Source organism: Apodemus sylvaticus, chromosome 4 (genome assembly GCF_947179515.1).
Source record: "Apodemus sylvaticus chromosome 4, mApoSyl1.1, whole genome shotgun sequence".
NCBI lineage: Eukaryota > Metazoa > Chordata > Mammalia > Rodentia > Muridae > Apodemus > Apodemus sylvaticus.
In genome coordinates, this window is record NC_067475.1 from 155,775,169 (window position 1) to 155,797,590 (window position 22,422).

A 22,422-nucleotide genomic window follows, 5' to 3' on the forward strand; every position below is an offset into this window, starting at 1 on the left:
TAAAGTAGGGCGTGCACACTTGTCGTCTATTATCTTATGGAATTGGTATATATGTGATCAGGCCAAGCAGGGCTTGATGGTACAAGCAAGTTTCATCAAGATGTTCTTCTAATGTCCATGGTTTCTACCCCTGTTATAATGCCATCTGCAGTCATGCATGTATCTGTAGTCTCATGAGGTCTTCTCTATGATTGGCTGACTAAAGAGGAGAATCCTAGAACCTGGTTTTTTGACTGTTCTGCATGTTATGTAGGCACCACCTAGAAGTGGATAGCTTTAGCATTACAACCTTTATCTTGAACAACTCTGAAAAATATAGGTGAAGAAAATTCTTCACAGTGGCCAGAACTCCAGGCAGTACAATGAATTTACATTTTCTTTGGAAGAAGTGTTCAGATATGTAATTGTTCAATGACTCATGGGTTGTAGCCAATGGATGATCAGGAACATAGAAAGATCATGATGGGAAAATTGCTGAGAAAGACATCTGGAGAAGAAGTACATGAATAGATCTCTCCAAATGGGCAAAAGATGTGAAGATATTTGTATTCCATATAAATGCTCACCAAAGATAACTTCAGCTGAGGAGGTGGTCAATAGCCAAGTGAATAAGTTGACCTAGTCTGTGGATACTCAGCATCTTTCCCCAGCCACCCCTGTTATTGCTCAATGGACACATGCACAAAATGACTATGGTGGCTGAGATGGGGGTTATGATTGGGGTCAGCAAGATGGACTTTGACTCACCAAGGCTGAACTGCCTACAGCTGCTGCTGAATGCCAGACCTTCTAACAGTTGAGACCAACACTGTATCCCAGATATGACACCATTCCTTGAGGTGACCACCCAACAACCCGGTGGCAGATTGATTACATTTAACCACATCCTCCCTGAAAAATGCAATGTTTTGTTCTTACTGATGCTGATATTTATTTTGGTCATAGATTTGCCTCTCCTGCATGGAATGCTTCTGCCCAAACCACCACCCATGGACTTACATAATGTCTTATCCACCATCATGTTATTCTACGTTATTCTACACAGTATTTCTGATGACCAGCATAGTCATTTCACAGACAGAGAAGTGTGACAGTATGCCAACAATCATGGAATCCACTGGTCTTACCTGCCAGGTTTCCCACCATCCTGAAGCAACTTGTCTGATATAAAGATGGAATGGTCTCTTATAGACAGAGCTGCAGTGCCAATAAGGTAGCAACAGCATGCAGGGGTAAGGTAGAGTTCTTCAGAAGAAAGTATATGCTTTGAACCAACTTCCAGTATATGGTACAGCTTTTCCCATACCCAGGATTCACAGGTCTAGGAATCAAAGGTTGGAAAATGGAATAGTTCCACTCACTATCATCCTAGTGACCCTACAGGAAAGTTGTGGCTTCCTGTCATTGCAATCCTATGTTCTGCTGGCCTAGAAATTTTGGTTCCAGAAGGGGTAGTGCTCCTGCCAGGATCCACACCAAACATTCCACTGACCTGGATTCTAAGATTTCCCCTTGGTCATTTTGAGCTTCTAATGCCCTTAAACCAACAGGTAACAAAGGGATAACAGTGCTAGGAAGGATGATAGATCCAGATTACCACGAGGGAAATGTATTGACTCTCTACAATGGAGGTCAGAAGTATTATGTCTGGAGTTCAGGAGATTCTGTAGGATGTCTCTTAATACTACCATGTTTTGTGATTAAAGTCCATGGAAAATTACAACAGCCTAATTCAAACAGGATGAGAAAAGGCTCAGATTCATCAGAAAAAAAAATTATAGACCACCCTTCCAGGAAAAGAGCCAAGATCAGCTGAGGTACTTGCATAGGGTTTGAGAAATACAGAATAGGTAGTACAGGAAGGTAGATAGAAATATCATCTAAGGCCACATGACTAGTTGCAGAAAAACAGATTATAAAATAATATGAATGCTTATGTTTTATTTTGTTAAGAATACATTTGTATAGTTATTTGTGCTTTCTTCCAATTCCTTCACATCAATTGGTTTTTAATTTGACATACTAAAAGATTGTTCCAAAGGGACACTAAATTATTCTAAATTAGCATATATATTTGTGATTGTAGGAGGAATAGTTATATCATGTTAGTGTATTTATGACTTAGTTATTGTTTTCTTTGGACATGAGATATGATTTGTGTCAAGTTTACAAGGGGTGGATTGTAATAGTTATTCCTGGTTGTCAACTTTCCTATATCTGGAATGAACTACAATCTAGAATTGGACACAACATCTGTGATCCAGATCTTTAGGCTAGAAGACACAAGTTTCTTATCTGGATCTTGTCGTGAATATTTTGAGGAATATGAGCCATGAAAAATTTATGCCCAGGAATACCTTTAATCCCAGGAAATTGAGGCAAGCAGATCTCTGAATTCAACGCCAGTCTGAGACAAAGTCTCAGATACAGTAATGGTGGTACACATCTTTAATCTGGGCCAAATCTTCTTCTGGAGACCTACATAAGGGCATTAGAAGAAGGAAGACTCACTCTTTAACTGCTTGCACTTGCTTGCCAGCACATCTATTGGAACCTACTTCTACAGAATACCAGCTTAAACAAATAGCCTCTTGGGACTGAGCAATTACTAGATTCTTGGACTTCTCATTTATAGATGGTCATTGTTGGGTTAGTTGGACTACAGATTATAAGGCATGACAATAAATTCCCTTAGTATATAGATATTACATAAGTTCTGTGACTCTAGAGAACCATGACTAATACATGCATAAAGTTAAAAATTAATATATTCAAACATAAGAAAAATTCCATGGGAGGGCAAAGTATAAACATCAAGAACCTCATGGAAAAGAATGGAATTGCAAAGGGAAAAACCTTGCTGTTTCAAAAAGCATGGATGTCCCACACATGGTAGGTGAACATCCACTTGGTACAAAGTGGAAAACATTAGAAAATTATTGAAGAAACTAAAAGTATCAGTAATGGTATGCTTGGGTTTTTGCTGGAGGATGGGGAGACAATAAACAATCAAAGAAACAAATAAACAGCAACAAAAACAACAAATAAAATTAAGAAAATGGAAATTTGTTCCTGATCAGCCTAACCAAAGTATGCAGACCCAACTAAATCACAACATATAATTTAGGAATGTGCTGGTAGGAAAAGTTCTCAGAAAGTAAGAAGTAGTATATCACCTGATGTGAAAAATAATTATTTTTGTGTTTTGAGACTGACTCTTTTTATGGCCTTGAATGCTCTGGAAAACACTATGTAAGCCCAGATGGCCTTGAACGTATAAGATCAATATGGCTCTTCCTCATAAGTACTGGAATTGATTATGCGCTGAACCATTACACTCATCTATGAGAAATATTGTACCTATTTCTTTAGTGCGGTATAAAAAGGGTTCCATGCCCACCTGGAATATTAGGTTTCCACAAAGGTCAAAATTCAGATCTCCAAACATCAACTTTCTTTAATGTGATTTTTTTTTTTAGCTACTCTAAAGCACCTCTGCACATCATTTTGGAACTACATCAAGCTTTACAGCCTCCAAAATCTGTTGTTATCACTAGTCTTTTAGAAGGGAAAAGCTGCAAAGAACCTGGGGGGCAATTTTAGGTCTAGTCAAAGAAGAAAATGTTTCTTTGAGGGCTTTTTTGCACTAAATATCCTGTTCAACTTCTATCTCTTATTCTTATCACAAGGTCCTCAGCATCAGTTGGATCAAAAAAAAAGTTATGAGCTCCACCTCACAGCATAAAGAGTTGTTTTCTGAATGCATGTAGGTGTCTGTCATATATTACAATGGGGATGACCATCACTGTACACTATAATCCATTTTCTCTAATGCTACTCTGTCTCTGGATTATAGTCTCCACAATTCCCAACAGTATTGATGCTTCTATTTAGCTATATCATAATTTTAAGTATAATTTTTCTGATTCATATGTTCAAAGATGCTCAACAAAAACCACAAAAATAATTAAATATTCTTCACTATGAGATGAGAACTTATCACCTTTATTCTTCTCATTCCTATTGTCATGGTAAAATGTGATGAAAGTTGAGAGCTTATGAATTATTTAGATTTCTTTCTCCTCTCTCATACACATAATGATGACTTCAAAATGGGAATCAGTACTCTAGAGATGATAAATATACAAAATTTGACTCTGAATGATCTTTTGAGACTGGGTTACCTCACTTAGTATGATGTTCTCCAGCTCCATCCATTTGTCTACAAATTTCATGAATTCATTGTTTCTAATGGCTGAATAGTACTCCATTGTGTAAATATACCACATTTTTTGTATCCATTCCTCAGTTGAGGGACACATGGGTTGTTTCCAGCTTCTGGCTACTACAAATAGGGCTGCTATGAACATAGTGTAGCATGTGTCCATATTCCATGCTAGGGAATCCTCAGGGTATATGCCCAGGAGTGGTAGAGCAGGGTCCTCCGGAAGTGCCATGCCCAGTTTTCTGAGGAACCGCCAGACTGATTTCCAAAGTGGTTGCACCATCTTACAATCCCACCAGGAGTGGAGGAGTGTTCCTCTTTCTCCACATCCTCGCCAGCACCTGCTGTCTCCTGAGTTTTTGACCTTAGCCATTCTGACTGGTGTGAGGTGAAATCTCAGGGTTGTTTTGATTTGCATTTCCCTAAAGATTAATGATGTTGAATTAAGGTGTTTCTCAGCCCTCCGAAGTTCTTCATGTGAAAAATCTTTGTTTAGCTCGGTACCCCACTTTTTAATGGGGTTATTTGGTTCTCTAGGTTCTACCTTTTTGAGTTCTTTGTATATATTAGATATTAGCCCTCTGTCAGATTTAGGGTTGGTGAAGATCCTTTCCCAATCTGTTGGTTGACATTTTGTCCTTTTGACAGTGTCCTTTGCCTTACAGAAACTTTGTAGTTTTATGAGGTCCCATTTGTCAATTCTTGATCTTAGAGCGTAAGCTATTGGTGTTCTATTCAGGAACTTTTCCCCTGTGCCCGTGTCCTCAAGGGTCTTCCCCAGTTTCTTTTCTATTGGTTTCAGTGTGCAGGTTTTATGTGGAGGTCCTTGATCCTTTTGGAGTTGAGCTTAGTACAAGGAGATTAGAATGGATCAATTCGCATTCTTCTGCATGCTGACCTCCAGTTGAACCAGCACCATTTGTTGAAAAGACTATCTTTTTCCCACTGGATGCTTTCAGTTCCTTTGTCGAAGATCAAGTGACCATAGGTGTATGGGTACATTTCTGGGTCTTCAATCCTATTCCATTGATCCTCTTGCCTGACATTGTATCAATACCATGCAGTTTTTATCACTATTGCTCTGTAGTAAAGTTTGAGGTCTGGGATACTGAATCCCCCTGAAGTTCTTTTACTGTTGAGAATAGTTTTAGCTATCCTGGGTTTTTTGTTATTCCAGATGAATTTGAGAATTGCTCTTTCTAGCTCTATGTAGAACTGGGTTGAGATTTTGACAGGGATTTCATTGAATCTGTAGATTGCCTTTGGCAAGATGGCCATTTTAACTATATTAATCCTGCCAATCCATGAGCATGGCAGATTTTTTCTATTTTCTGAGATCTTTGATTCCCTTCTTCAGAGATCTGAAGTTCTTGTCATATAGGTCTTTCACTTGTTTGGTTAGAGTCACCCCAAGATACTTTATGCTGTTTGTGGCTATTGTGAAGGGTGTCATTTCCCTAATTTCTTTCTCAGTCTGCTTATCCTTTGAGTATATAAAGGCTACTGATTTGCTTGAGTTGATTTTGTAGCCAGCCACTTTGCTGAAGTTGTTTATCAGCTGTAGGAGTTCTCTAGTAAAGTTTTTTGGGTCACTTAAGTATACTATCATATCATCTGCAAATAGTGATAGTTTGACTTCTTCCTTTCCAATTTGTATCCCTTTGACCTCCTTATGTTGTCTAATTGCTCTATCTAGGACTTCAAGAACTATATTGAAAAGATATGGTGAGAGGGGGCAACCATGTCTAGTCTCTGATTTTAGTGGGATTGCTTCAAGTTTCTCTCCATTTAGTTTGATGTTGGCTACCAGTTTGCTGTATATTGCTTTTACTAGGTTTAGATAAGGGCCTTGGATTCCTATCCTTTCCAAGACTTTTAGCATGAAAGGATGCTAAATTTTGTCAAATGCCTTTTCAGCATCTAATGAAATGATCATTTTTTTTCTTTGAGTTTGTTTATGTAGTGGATTGCATTGTTGGATTTCCTTATATTGAACCATCCCTGCATCCCTGGGATGAAGCCTACTTGATCATGGTGGATGATTGTTTTGATGTGTTCTTGGATTCGGTGGGCAAGAATTTTACTGAGTATTTTTGCATTGATATACATAAGGGAAATTGGCCTGAAATTCTCTTTCTTAGTTGTATCTTTGTGTGGTTTTGGTATCAGCATAATTGTGGCTTCATAGAAGGAGTTGGGTAGTGTTCCTTCTGTTTCTATTTTGTGGAATAGTTTGAAGAGTATTGGTGTTAAGTCTTCTTTGAAGGTCTGATATAATTCTGCACTGAAACCATCTGGTCCTGTGCTTTTTTTGGTCAGAGACTATCTATGACCCCTTCTATTTCTTTAGGTGTTATGGGTCTGTTTAGATGATCTATTTGATCCTGGTTTAATTTTGGCATTTGGTATCTGTCTAAGAAATTGTCCATTTCCTCCAGATTCTCCAGTTGTGTTGAGTACAGGCTTTTGTAGTAGGATCTGATGATTTTTTTAATTTCCTCAGTTTCTGTTGTAATATCTCCCTTTTCATTTCTAATTTTGTTTTTTTTTAATATTTTTATTTTCTATATTCTTTGTTTACATTCCAAATGATTTCCCCTTTCCCGGATTCCCCTCCCCATATGTCCCATAAACCTTCTTTTCTCCATCCCTTCTCCAATCACCTCCCTCCTTTTTCTCTGTCCTTATATTCCCTTCCAATGCTAGATCAAACCTTTCCAGGATCAGGACCCTCTCCATACTTCTTCATGGGTGTCATTTGTTATGCAATTTGTGCCTTGGGTATTCAGGGCTTCTGGGCTAATTAATATCCACTTATCAGAGATTGCATTCCATGTGTATTCTTTTGTGATTGGGATACCTCACTTAGGATGATATTTTCCAGATCAAACCATTTGCCTAAAAATTTTGTGATTTCATTGTTTCTAGTTGCTGAGTAGTATTCCATTGTGTAAATATACCACATTTTCTGTATCCATTCCTCCTTTGAGGGGCATCTGGGTTCTTTCCAGCTTCTGGCTATTATAAATAAGGCTGCTATGAACATAATGGAGCATGTGTCTTTATTGCATGCTGGGGAATCCTTTGGGTATATGCCCAGGAGAGGTATAGCAGGGTCCTCTGGAAGTCTCATGTCCAGTTTTCTAAGGAACTTCCAGACTGATTTCCAAAGTGGTTGTACCATCTTACAGCCCCATCAGCAGTGGAGGAGTGTTCCTCTTTCTCCACATCCTCGCCAACACCTGCTGTCTCCTGAGTTTTTGACCTTAGCCATTCTGACTGGTGTAAGGTGAAATCTCAGGGTTGTTTAGATCTGCATTTCCCTAATGACTAATGATGTTGAGCACTTCTTAAGGTCATCCGAATTTCGTCAGGTGAAAATTCTTTGTTTAGATCTGTACCCCCATTTTTAAATAGGGTTATTTGGTTCCCTGGGGTCTAACTTCTTGAGTTCTTTGTATATATTGGATATTAGCCCTCTATCAGATGTGGGGTCGGTGAATATCCTTTCCCAATTTGATAGTTGCCGTTTTGTCCTTTTAACAGTGTCCTTTGCCTTACAGAAACTTTGTAATTTTATGAGGTCCCATTTGTCAATTCTTGATCTTAGAGTATAAGCTATTGGTGATCTGTTCAGGAACTTTTCCCCTGTGCCCAAGTCCTCAAGGGTCTTCCCCAGTTTCTTTTCTATTAGTTTCAGTGTGTCTGGCTTTACATAAGGAAATCCATCAATGCTATCCACTACATAAACAAACTCAAAGAAAAAAACCATATGATCATCTCATTAGATGCAGAAAAAGCATTTGACAAAATCCAGCATCCTTTCATGCTAAAAGTCTTGGAAAGAACAGGAATTAAAGGCCCATACATAAACATCGTTAAAGCAATATGCAGCAAACAGGTAGCCAACATCAAACTAAATGGAGAGAAACTTGAAGCAATCCCACTAAAATCATGGACTAGACGAGGCTGTCCTCTCTCTCCATATCTTTTCAATATAGTACTTGAAGTTCTAGCTAGAGCAATAAGACAATGTAAGGAGGTCAAGGGGATACAAATTGGAAAGGAAGAAGTCAAATTATCACTATTTGCAGATGACATGATAGTCTACTTAAGTGACTCGTAAACCTCCGCCAGAGAACTCCTACAGCTGATAAACAACTTCAGCAAAGTGGCTGGTTATAAAATCAACTCAAGCAAATCAGTTGCATTCCTATACTCAAAGGATAAGCAGGCTGAGAAAGAAGTTAGGGAAATGACACCCTTCAAAATAGCCACAAACAATATGAAGTATCTTGGTGTGACTCTAACCAAACAAGTGGAAGATCTATATGATAAGAACTTCAGGTCTCTGAAGAAGGAAATCGAGGAAGACCTCAGAAAATGGAAAAATCTGCCATGCTCATAGATCGGCAGGATTAATAGAGTTAAAATGGCCATCTTGCCAAAAGCGATCTACAGATTCAATGCAATCCCCATCAAAATCCCAACTCAGTTCTTCACAGAGTTAGAAAAAGCAATTCTCAAATTCATCTGGAATAACAAAAAACCCAGGATAGCTAAAACTATTCTCAACAACAAAAGAAATTCTGGGGGAATCAGTATCCCTGACTTCAAGCAATACTACAGAGCAATAGTGTTAAAAACTGCATGGTATTGGCACAGTGACAGACAAGTGGACCAATGGAATAGAATTGAAGATCCAGAAATGAATCCACACACCTATGGTCACTTGATCTTTGACAAAGGAGCCAAAAACATCTAGCGGAAAAAAGATAGCCTTTTCAACAAGTGGTGGTGGATCAATTGGAAGTCAGCATGCAGAAGAATGCGAATTGATCCATTCTTATCTCCATGTACTAAACTTCATTTCTAATTTTGTTAATTTGGATACTTTCTCTGTGCCCTTTGGTTAGTCTGGCTAAGGGTTTATCTATCTTGTTGATTTTTTCAAAGAACCAGCTTTTGGTTTTGTTGTTTCTTCGTATGGTTCTCTTGGTTTCCACTTGATTGATTTCAGCTCTGAGTTTGATGATTTCCTGTCTTCTCCTCCTTGGTGAATTAGCTTCTTTTTGTTCCAGGGCTTTCAGTTGTTTCGTTAATCTTCTAGTGTATGCTCTCCCAAATTTCTTTTTGCAGACACTCAAAGCTATGAATTTTCCTCTTAGCACTGCTATCATTGTGTCCCATAGATTTGTGTATGTTGTGCCTTCAATTTCATTAAATTCTAAAAAATATTTGATTTCTTTCTTTATTTCTTCCTTTACCAAGGTATCATTGAGTAGAGAGTATTGTTCAGTTTCCATGTGTATGTGGGCTTTCTGTTGTATTTATTGTTATTAAATACCAATTTACTCCATAGTGATCTGATAGGCGGCATGGGATTGTTTCAATCTTCTTATATTTGTTGAGGTCTGTCTTGTGACCAACTATATGATCAATTTTGGAGAAGGTACGGTGAGGTGCTGAGAAAAAGGTATATTCTTTTGCTTTGGGATGAAAAGTTCTATATATATCTGTTAAATCCAATTGGTCCAAAGTTTCAATTAGTTTCACTGTCTTCCTGTTTAGTTTCTGTTTTCCTGATCAGTCCATTGATAAGAGTGGAGTGTTGAAGTCACCCACAATTATTGTGTTAGGTGCAATGTGTGCTTTGAGCTTTAGTAAAGCTTCTTTTATGAATGAGGGTGCCCTTGTATTTGGAGCATAGATGTTCAGGATTGAGAGTTCTTCTTGTTGGATTTTTCCTTTGACCAGCAAGAAGTGACCTTCCATGTCTCTTTTGATGATATTAGGTTGAAAGTCAATTTTATCTGATATTAGAATGGCAACTCCGGCTTGTTTCCTGGGACGATTTGCTTGTAAAATTGTTTTCCAGCCTTTTACTCTAAGGTAGTTTTTGTCTTTGACACGGAAGTGTGTTTTCTGTATGCAGCAAAATGTTGGGTCCTGTTTACGTAATCAGTCTGTTAGTCTATGTCTTTTTATTGGGGAATTGAGTCCATTGATGTTAAGAGATATTAAGGAGTCGTGGTTATTGCGTCACATAATTTTTGATGTTAATTTTATACTTGTGTGGTTATCTTCTTTTGTGTTTGATGAAAGAAGCTTAATATCCTGCTTTTTCCAGGGTATAGTTTCCCTCATTGTAATGGTGTTTTCCCCCTATTATCCTTTGTAGGGCTGGGTTTGTGGAAAGATATTGTGTAAATTTGGTTTTGTCATGGAATATCTTGGTTTCTCCATCTATAGTGATTGAGAGTTTCAATGGATATAGTAGTCTTGGCTGGCATTTGTGTTCTATTAGAGTCTGCATAAGCTCCGCCCAGGATCTTCTAGCTTTCATGATCTCTGGTAAGAAGTCTGGCTGGTATGATTCTGATAGGTCTTCCTTTATATGTTACTTGGCCTTTTTCTCTTACTGCCCTAAGTATTCTCGCTTTGTTTAGTATATTTGGGGTTTTGATTATTATGTGACGGGAGGTAGTTCTGTTCTGGTCCAGTCTGTTTGGAGTTCTGTAGGCTTCTTGTATATTCATGGGCATCTCTCTCTTTAGGTTAGGGACGTTTTCTTCCATAATTTTGTTGAAGATATTTGCTGGCCCTTTAAATTTTAAATCTTCACTCTAATCAATATTTTGGGTTACAAGCTTTTTGCTTTTTGCATTTTGTTTGACTGTTGAATCCATGGTTTCTATGGTATCTTCAGCATCTGAGATTCTTCTATCTCTTGTATTCTGTTGTTGATATTTGTGTCTATGATCCCTGATTTCTTCCCAAGATTTTCTATCTCCAAAGTTGTCTACCTTTGTGCTTTCTTAGTTGTTTCTACTTCTGTTTTTAGATCCTGGAAGTTTTTGCTCAGTTCTGTCATTTGCTTATTTGTGTTTTCCTCTAATTCTTTGAGAGATTTTTGTGTTTCCTCTTTCATGACTTGCCTGTTGATCAAATTTCTCCTGTATTTTTTTAAGTGATTTTTGCATTTCCTCCTTATTGGCTACAAATTTCTGATCCATGTTGTCCTGAATTTCTTTAAGTGATTTTTGTGTTTCCATTGTAAGGGCTTCTAGCTTTTGATCATTTTTCTCCTGAATTTCTTTAAGAGATTTATTTATGTCCTTCATGTTTTCCTCTAACAGCATCCTTACCAGTGCTTTTAAATCCAACTCTTGCTCTTCTGGTGTGTTGGGGTATCCAGGACTTGCTATTGTTGGAGAATTGGGTCCAGATGCTGCCATAATGCCTTGGTTTCTGTTAGTAACATTCCCACGCTTGCCTTTAGCCATCTAGTTCTCACTGGTGTTAGATGGTCTTATTGTCACTAGCTGGTGACACAACCTATTGTGGACCTTTAGGGCTATTTCCGTGACACTGGATAACTGGGTTTCCTCTGGCACAGATTACTGCTATGCTGCCTTCTTCTTTTGTGCCTTTGGAGCCCTGCTCAGTCTTGCCTCAAGAAATGTTTTACTTGGGTTGTCAAGGTGAACCAGGTGTTCTCAGACTGCTCTGTTATAGAGCAAAGATGGTGAGTGGGAGGGGGTCACTCCCTCTGTTGATTCTCAGGTAGGATACAGGCCCCACGACCAACAGACTTGCAGGTAAACTGCCTATCTTCTCTGGTCCTGAGCGCAGGCAGACCCCTGGAGATTTGCACCCCCAGAGATCTTAAGCTCAGGATAATACAGTACCTTGTGATGTTTTTCTGCCCTGGCAGGCCACAGACACGGCCACGGGAGTGACTCCCTCTGCTGTTCTCTGCGAAGGATACAGGTCCTACTACCTACCAACTGGGAGATGAACCACCTGTGTGCTCAGGTCCTGGGTGCAGGCAGACCCCTAGCAGTTTGCACCCCCAGAGATCTAAAGTTCGGGGTGATACAGTACCTAGTAAAGCTCTTCTGCCCTGGCCGGCAGCGAATATGGCCTCAGGGATTCTCTCCCTGTGCTGGTCTCCAGGTAGGATACAGACACAACGCCTGGAGGTCTGGCAGATGAACCAACCACCTATCCAGAGATTTCAATATCTTGAGTTTTTTGTTATTCCGGGTAAATTTGGAATCTGTTCCTTCTAACTCTATAAGGAACTGAGTTGGATTTTTGATGGGGATTGCATTCAATCTGTAGATTTCTTTGGGCAAGATGGACATTTTTACTATATTAGCCCTGCCAATCTATGAGCATGGGAAATCTTTCCATCTTCTGAGATCTTCTTCAATTTCTTTCTTCAGAGACTTGAAGTTGATGTCATACAGATCATTCACTTGCTTGGTTAGAGCCACACCAAGGTATTTTATATTATTTTTGACTATGGTAAAGGGTGCCATTTCCCTAATTACTTTCTCAGTAATTAGATTTTTTATCCTTTGAGTATAGGAAGGCTACTGATTTGTTTGAGTTAATTTTATATCCAGCCACTTTGCTTAAGTTGTTTATCAAGTTTAAGAATTCTCTGGTGAAATTTTTGGGATGACTTAAGTATACTATCATATCATCTGAAAATAGTGATACTTTGACATATTCCTTTCCAATTTGAATCCTTTTGATCTCCTTTTATTGTCTAATTGCAATAGCTAGGATTTCAAGTTCAATAGTGAACAGAGAGGGAGAGAGTGGACAGTCTTGTCTTGTCCCTGATTTCAGTGGGATTGCTTCAAGTTTCTCTCCATTTAGTTTGACATTAGGTACTGGTTTGCTATTCATTGCTTTTACTATGTTTAGGTATGTGCTGTGAATTACTGATCTTTCCAAAACTTTTGTCATAAAGAGGTGTTGGATTTTGTCAAATGAATTCTCAGCATCTAATGAAATGATCATGTGATCTTTCTTTGAGTTTGTTTATATTGTGGATTACAGTTATGGATTTCCATATATTGAACGACCTCTGCATCCCTGGAATGAAACCTATTTGATCATGGTAGAGAATCATTTTGATGTGTTCTTGGATTTGGTTGGCCAGAATTTTATTGAATATTTTTGCATTGATATTCATATGGAAAAAATGGTCTAATGTTTTGTTTGTTTGTTGGGTCTTTGTGTGGTTTAGTTATCAGAGTAATTGTGAATTCATAAATGAATTGGGTAGTGTTTCATCTGTTTCTATTTTGTGGAATAATTTGAAAAGTATTGGTATTAGGTCTTTGAAGGTCTGATAGAACTCTGCATTGAACCCATCTGGTCCTGGTCTTTTTTTGGTTGGGAGACTATTAATGACTGGTTCCATTTCTTTAGGGGTTATGGGATTGTTTAGATCATTTATTTGCTCCTGATTTAACTTTTGTATCTGGTATCTGTCTAGAAAATTGTCCATTTCATTTAGATTTTCCACTTTTGTTGAGTATAGCCTTTTATAGTAGGATTTTATTTTATTTTATTTTATTTTATTTATTTTTATTTTTATTTTTATTTATTTATTTATTTATTTATTTATTTATTTATTTATTTATTTTAGATTTCCTCAATATCTGTTGTTATGCCTCCCTTTTTATTTCTGATTTTGCTGATTTGGATACTGTCTCTGTACCCTCTGTATAATTTGGCACAGTATTAATCTATATTGAAGTTTCCCACAATTATTTTCTGAGGTGCAATATGTGCTTTGAGCTTTCGTAAAGTTTCTTTTATGAATGTAGGTGCCCTTTTATTTTGAGCATAAATGTTCAGAAATGAGAGTTCATCTTGGTAGATTTTTCCTTTGATGAGTATAAATGAGTAAAAGTGTCCTTATCATTTATGATTACTTTAGGCTCAAAGTCAATTTATTTGATATTAGAATAACTACACCAGCTTGTTTCTTGGGCCCATTTTCTTAGAAAATTGTTTTCCAGCCATTTACTCTGAGGTAGTATCTGTTTTTGGCTTGAAGTATGTTTCCTGTATGTAGCAAAATTTTGGATCCTGTGTGCATATCCAGGCAGTTAGTCTATGTCTTTTACTGGAGAATTGAGTCCATTGACATTAAGAGATATTAAGGAGAAGTGATTGATGCTTCACATTATTTTTATGATTGGAGTTCGAGTTATGTTTGTGTATCTCTTTTCTTTTTAGTTTGTTAAAAGATTAATTTCTTGCTTTTTCTTTTTTTTATTGAATATTGTCTTCATTTATATTGCCAATGGTAAAAGCTTTCTCAATATCCTCCCTTCCCTAAGACACCCAACCCCTCACCTTCCTCCTCCCCCTGCCTCCACATATATGCCTCTCCACCCAACACACTCCTGTCCCCCTCCTCGGTTTCCCTTTGTTTGGGCCTCTGTTGAGCCTTTCCCTGACCAAGTACCACTCCCCCCACTGATGCCCAACAAGGCCTTCCTCTGCCACATTTTTGGCTGGAACTATGTGTGCCACTTGGTTGATGGTTCAGTCCCTGGGAGTCTTGGGGTGTCTGGGTGGCTAAAATCATTGTTCTTTCTAAGGGTCTGTAAACAATTTTTTTCTTTTTCTTGTGTGTAGTTTCCCTCCTTTTGTTGGTGGTTTCCATTTATTATCCTTTGAAGGGCTGTATTTGTGGAAAGATATTGTGCAAAATTGTTTTTTCATAGAACATCTTGATTTCTGTATCTATGGTGATTGAGAGTTTTGCTGGTTACAGTAGCCTGGGTTGGAATTTGTGTTCCCTTATGGTCTGTATGACATCTGCCCAGGATCTTCTAGCTTTCATAGTCTCTGGTGACATGTCTGATATAAGTCTGATAGGTCTGACTTTTTATGTTATTTGACCTCTTTCCCTTACTGCTTTTTTAAAAATATTTTTATTTTCTATATTCTTTGTTTACATTCCAAATGATTTCCCCTTTCCTGGATTCCCCCTCCCCATATGTCCCATAAACCTTCTTCTCTCCATCCCTTCTCCAATCACCTCCCTCCTTTTTCTCTGTCCTTATATTCCCTTCCCATGTTAGATCAATCCTTCCCAGGGTCAGGACCCTCTCCATACTTCTTCATGGGAGTCATTTGTTATGCAATTTGTGCTTTGGGTATTCAGAGCTTCTGGGCTAATTAATATCCACTTATCAGAGATTGCATTCCATGTGTATTCTTTTGTGACTGGATTACCTCGCATAGGATGATATTTTCCAGATCAAACCATTTGCCTAAAAATTCTGTGAATTCATTGTTTCTAATTGCTGAGTAGTATTCCATTGTGTAAATATACCATATTTTCTGTATCCATTCCTCCTTTGAGGGGCATAATATCCTTTCCTTGTTTAGTGCATTTGGTGTTTTAATTATTATGTGAGAGGAAGAATTTCTTTACTGGTCCAAAATATTTGGAGTTCTGTAGGCTTCTTATTTATTCATGGCCATCACTTTCTTTAGGTTAGGGAAGTTTTCTTCTATAATTTTGTTGAAGATATTTACTGGCCCTTTAAGTTGGAAATTTTCACACTCTTCTATACCTATATTCCTCAAGTTTGGTGTTCTCATTTTGTCCTGGATTTCCTGGATATTTTGGGTCAGAAGCTTTTTGCCTTTTGCATTTTATTTGACTGTTGTGTCAATGCTTTCCAAGGTATCTTCTACATCTTAGATTTTCTCTTCTATCTCTTGTATTCTGTTGTTGGTTCTTGTATCCATGACTTCTTTCCTAGTTTTTCTATATCCAGAGTTGTTTACCTTTGTAATTTCTTTATTGTTTCTACCTCCTTTTTCGACTCCTGGATGGTTTTGTTGTTGATGTTAAGAATCTTAAGAAATAGTGATTGTTGCTTCCTGTTATAATTATTACAGGTAGAATTATGTTTGCATGCCTATCTTCTTTTAGGTTTCTTGAAATATTATTTTCTTGCTTTTTCTTGGGTGTAGTTTCCCACTTTGTGATGAAGTTTTCTGTCTATTATCTTTTGTAGGGCTGGATTTGTGGGAAAATATTGTGTAAATTTGGTTTTGTCACAGAATATCTTGGTTTTCCCATCTATGGTAATTGAGAGTTTTGCTGTTTATAGTAGCCTGGTCCAGCATTTGTGTTCTCTTGGGGTCTGTATGATATCTACCCAGGATTTTCTAGCTTTCATAGTCTCCCATGAGAAGTATGGTTTCATATTCTGTTGGTGATATGTCTGCTGATATATATTACTTGACCTTTTTTCCTCACTGCTTTTAATAGTCTTTCTTTGTTTTGTAAATTTGGTACTTTGATTCCTATGTTATAGGAAGAATTTCTTTTCTTGTCCAATCTATTTGGAGTTTTGTAAGCCAGTTGAATGTTAATGGGTATCTCTTTCTTTAGGTTAGGGAAGTTTTCTTCTGTAATTCTGTTGAATATATTACTGGCCTTTTTAGTTGGGAATCTTTGCTCTCTTCTATACCTATTATCCTTAGATTTGGTCTTCTCATTGTGTCCTGGAATTCCTTGATGTTTTGGGTTAGATGCTTCTTGCATTTTGGATTTTCTTTGACTTTTGTGTCAATGTTTTCTATGGTATCTTCTACACCTGATATTCTCTCTTCTATGTCTTGTGTTCTATTGGTGATGCTTGTGTCTATTCATATCTTTCCTAGGTTTTATGTCTCCATTATTGTCTCTCTTTGAGATTTCCTTAATGATTGCATTTCCATTTTTAAAACCTGGATGGTTTTGTTCACTTCCTTCACCTGTTTATAATTTCCTGTAATTCTTAAGATATTTTGGTGCTTCCTCTTTAAGGGCTTCTACCTTTTTACCTGTGTTCTCCTGTATTTCTTTAAGGGAGTTATTTATGTCCTTCTTAGAGTCTTCTGTCATCCTTAAGAGATGTGATATTAAATCAGAGGTTGATGTTCTTGTATGTCAGGGTTTCCATGGCTGGCTGTTGGGTCAAAACTGGGTTTGGATGATACCAAGTATCCTTGTTTTCTGTTGCTTATGTTCTTTCCCTTGCCTCTTGCTATCTGTGTCTCTCTGGTGTTAGTTGATGTTACGGTCTCTGTCTGTGGCTTATCCTTCTTGAAAGCCTGTGTGTTAGTACTCCTGGCAGACCAGTTCTCTCTGTGAGGCATTTGGGTATGGTGAGCTGTTGCACATACTCAGCTCCAGGGTGCAGACAGAAACCTGAAGGATCCTGTCCTTGGCTGTTCCTTGTTTCACATGTCCTGATGACTCTGTGCTGGTCCCTCTTGGATCAGGAATTTGAGCGGAATTGGAATGCCTGTCCCTCAGAACAGAAGTCATGGGCTTACCTGTGCTCATTGGTGTGCCTGCACTCCTGGGAGACCAGCTCTCTCCAGGTGGTTTTGGGGGTACATAGGGCTATGGTACAGGACCAGCTCTGGGACAGTCAGAAACTGGAAGGATCCTGTCTTAGGATGCTCATCAAATTGATCTGCCAATGCAAAGCTCAAGTCCAAGTGAATTAAGGACCTCTACATAAAACCATATGCCCTGAATCTAATTGAAGAGAAAGGACGAAAAATCTCGAACTCATGGGCATATGGGAAATTTTTTCTGAACAGAACACCAGTGGCTTGTGATCAACAAATCAGACATCATAAAATTGCAATGTTTCTATAAGGCAATGGACACTGTCAATAGGACAAAATAGCAACCATCAGATTGGGAAAAAAAATCTTTATCAATCCTACATACAATAGAGGGCTAATATCCAATATATACAAAGAACTCAAGAAGTAAGACTTAAGAGAACCAAATATCCCTATTTTAAATTGGCAACAGAGCTAAACAGAGAATTTTCAACTGAGAAAACTCAAATGACAGAGAGGCTCCTAACAAAATGTGCAATATCCTTAGTCATGGGGAAATGCAAAGTGAAACAGCCATGAGATTCCACCTCATACCAGTCAAAATGGCCTAGATCAAAAACTCATGGGACAGCAGATAGGATGTAGAGAAAGAGGAATACTTCTCCAGTGCTGGTGGGATTGCAAGCTGGTCTAACTACTGTGGAAATCAGTCTGCAAATTCCTCAGTAAATTGGACATAGTTCTACCTGAGGACCTAGCTTTCCACTCCTGGTCTTTTACCCAGAAAATGCTCTAACATGTAATAAGGACATGTACTCCACTATGTTCAGAACAACCTTATTTATAATAGCCAGAATCTGGAAAAAATCCAGATGTCCCTCAGCAGAGGAATGGATACAGGAAATGTGTAACATTTATACAATGGAATGCTACACAACTATTAAAAACAATGACTTCATGTAATTCACAGACAAATGTACGAAACTTGAAAATATCATTCTGAGTGAAGTAACCCAGTCACAAAAGAACACACATGGTATGCAGTTATTGCTAATTGGACATTATCCCCAAAACCCAGAATACCGAAGATACAATTCAGAGACCATATGAAGCTCAAGAAGAAGGAAAATCAATGAACAAAATACTCATTGGAGGAAATATGGAGACAAAATGTGGAGCAGAGACTGAAGGAAAGTCCATCCAGAGAATGCCCCAACAGGGAATCCATCCCATATACATTCACCAAACCCGGAAGCTATTTCAGGGGCTTACTAATGGGAGGCTGATATTGCTGTCTCCTGAGAGGCTCTACCAGTGCCTGACAAATACAGACCTGGACTCTCAAAGCTAACCATTGGACTGAGTGATGGGTCCCCAGGGGAGGAGTTGGAGAAGGGACTGAAGGAACTGAGGGGGTTTGCAACCCTATGCAGGGAGCAACAGTATCTACCTGCCAAACTCCCTGGTGCTCCTAGGGACGGGAACACCAACAAAAGAGTACACATGGAGGAACCAATGGCTCTAGCAGTGTATGTGGCAGAAGATTTCCTTATTGAATATTAATGGAAGGAGCCGTCCTTAGTCCAGTGGGAGTTCAATGCCCCAGTGTAGAGGAAGGCCAAGGCAGGAAGGCAGGAGTAGGTGGGTGGGTGGGTGAGCACCCTCATAGAGGCAGGAGAATGGTATATGGGATAGGAAGTATCTACATGGGAGACCTGGAAAGGGAATAACAGTTGAAATTTAAATAAAGAAAATATGCAATAAAAGAAAAAATATGCCCAGTACAATATACATATATATTGCACTGGGCATATTTCATATTCAGATACATATGAAACAAAACAAGTCTTTACAATTTAAAAAATAGCTCACTCTTATACCTATACACATATGTGGGGTACAGATAATTTTACTCTTTCCTTTGAGTCCCAAGTTTCAGACTATTCTTAGATACAGAATGTGTCTTACTTGTATCAGGCATTTGGTAGCACATAGTGGAATAGAGCCTTGCTCTACACCTGAGCTATACCTTGATGCTCAAATTCCTATGAATCCTTATGGTGCTGGTGGTGGGATGTCATGAGCTTTGCAAATCCTACTATGAATTCTCTCATTCTGTAAGGCACTGCTATTGAATGTCAAGAGTGTTATTAAAAAATCCCAACTGTCCTTGAACTTCCTTTGCTTTGCTTCATATTTAGTGATCTTTTTCTCTTTGTCTATATGTCTATCTATGTGCCACATGGTGCATAACAGAGAAGGAAGTTCCTTAAAATCATTTGGCATGACACTTGGCCTTTTAGCCACTTATATGTAACATACACAAACTTTTATTTTTAACGTTGTCTTACCTCAACTGTTTTTAATATAGTGATAAAACCTGAAAGATTCCTGTATAGGAGTCTCCTCTTCATAACCCTTTTCAACTTTTTCATGGATATTTTTCATAGGATATATAAATATGTGACTTTTATTACCTTTCTAGGAAAGTAAAAAAAAAAAAATGAAATGAAAGACAATACAACTCTTTCATTTTATTAGATTTAAGAAACAACATTTAATTATTAATTAATATGGTTTAGCAATGTATACCTATCTATACCATTAGCAATAATATTTATTTTAGACTATTAAAAGCATTTCAGGACTTCAGTCAATCTTTGTAATCTATCATATTAAGAAGGGGAAGAAAATAATGAATCATGTCTATTGGTGAAAAATAAAAGATTTTTACAAATATAACTTGAACTCAGCCTGTTTAACAAGTTTCAAGGTGTGATGGTTTGTATATAAATAACTCGGGGAGTGACAAGATTAGAAGGTGTGGTCCTGTTGTAGTAGATGTGGACTTGTTGGAATAGGTGTATCACTGTGAGTATGAACTAAAAACCTTCATCCTAACCGCCTGGAAGTCAATCTTCCACTAGCAGCCTTCAGATGAAGATGTAGAACACCTCTGCCTGCATCAAGCCTGCATGGACTTTGCCATGCTCTGCCTAGATGATAATGGACAGAACATCTGAACCTGTAAGCTAGCCACAATTAAATGTGGTCCATGAGTTGCCTTGGTCATGATGTCTATTCACTGCAGTAGAACCCTGACTAATACAGAAGTTGGTAACAGGGACTGTAGTATTGCTCTGATAGGAATGTGCATGCTTTTAATAGAGGAATGTGGGGTTTGGGACTCTGGAAACCAGTGGGATGCATAAAATTTGGCTTAAAGAACTACCCTAATAGGAATAAAGAAAACTCTGAGTATGATTTGAACTGTGCACAATTGGCCCATGGGATTTCAGTGGAGAATTACAGAATGTGGCCTAGAGACTGTTTTGTGTCATTTTGGTAAAGAATGTGGTTGCCTTTTGCCCTTGTCTGAAAAGTCTATCTGATACTAAGATAAAGAGATTTATATTAATTGCATTGACAGAAGAAGTCTCAAAAAAGCCCAGGAGATACTTTGTTCTCTGGTTAAGTCTCACAAAGAGTGTTTTTTTTTTTATTTTTTTATTCGATATAATTTATTTACATTTCAAATGATTTCCCCTTTTCTAGCCCCCCCATTCCCTGAAAGTCCCGTAAGCCCCCTTTTCTTCCCCTGTCCTCCCACCCACCCCTTCCCACTTCCCCGTTCTGGTTTTGTCGAATACTGCTTCACTGAGTCTTTCCAGAACCAGGGGCCACTCCTCCTTTCTTCTTGTACCTCATTTGATGTGTGGATTATGTTTTGGGTATTCCAGTTTTCTAGGTTAATATCCACTTATTAGTGAGTGCATACCATGAGTCACCTTTTGAGTCTGGGTTACCTCACTTAGTAGGATGTTCTCTAGCTCCATCCATTTGCCTAAGAATTTCATGAATTCATTGTTTCTAATGGCTGAATAGTACTCCATTGTGTAGATATACCACATTTTTTGCATCCACTCTTCTGTTGAGGGATACCTGGGTTCTTTCCAGCATCTGGCAATTATAAATAGGGCTGCTATGAACATAGTAGAGCATGTATCCTTATTACATGGTGGGGAATCCTCTGAGTATATGCCCAGGAGTGGTATAGCAGGATCTTCTGGAAGTGAGGTGCCCAGTTTTCTGAGGAACCGCCAAACTGATTTCCAGAGTGGTTGTAGCAATTTGCAACCCCACCAGCAGTGAAAGAGTGTTTTAAACAAGCACAGCAAGCTTATAAAATATATGGTCCAAGTATTAAAGGGGCACCAGGAAATGAAATGGAACTGAAGCCTAAATTTTAGGAGATAACAGATTAAAGGATTTGGGGACAAGGTCTTACCAAGCTATGTTTAGATCCAGGTACTGTGTTACACTCCTGTAATCCCAGGAGACAAATCCAAACAGATCTCTGAGTTCAAGGCCACCCTGGGACAAAGCAGATACTAGGTGAAGAAATGCTTAAGTCCAGGCATGGTGGTACACACTTTTAATCCCAGCATTACAGGAGACAGAGCCACACAGTTCAAGTTCAATCTACAGAGCAAGTTCCAGAAAAGACAAATTTAGACAGGGAGGGAGTCTGAAAACAGAAAGGTGATAATAGAATAAGGGAATCCATGTTCCAGCCCCCAAAAGCAGCAGAACATGGCAGCTTTAGCCATATGGCTCTAAATTTAGAGTGAAAAATAGGAGGAACTACTGGGACAATTGATGCTGATTAGCTGGAACTAAGAAATAAGAGACCAGCATCACTGAGATGAAATCTACTGTGAATTGTTTTATGAGAGCACAAAGAAGCTGTGTTCCAGATATAGTCAAAGTTGTATCCCATGTTGCAGCTGTACATAGGAGTACATAGCTGTAGGAGTCACCCAGCTGGTACTGGTTTTGAAGGCATGAAGGGGTCATGAAGAACAGTTGAGGCATGGCACTGTAAGAGGCCATGGAAGGCCACTGGAGAAGGTGCAGCCACAGTTGTAATTGATGCTCAGGAATTAAGTATTCATGTAAAGGAGTTGAGGCTTGTAACCATGAAGAGAGCCTATCAGAGGCTATTGGTGAAGTTTACT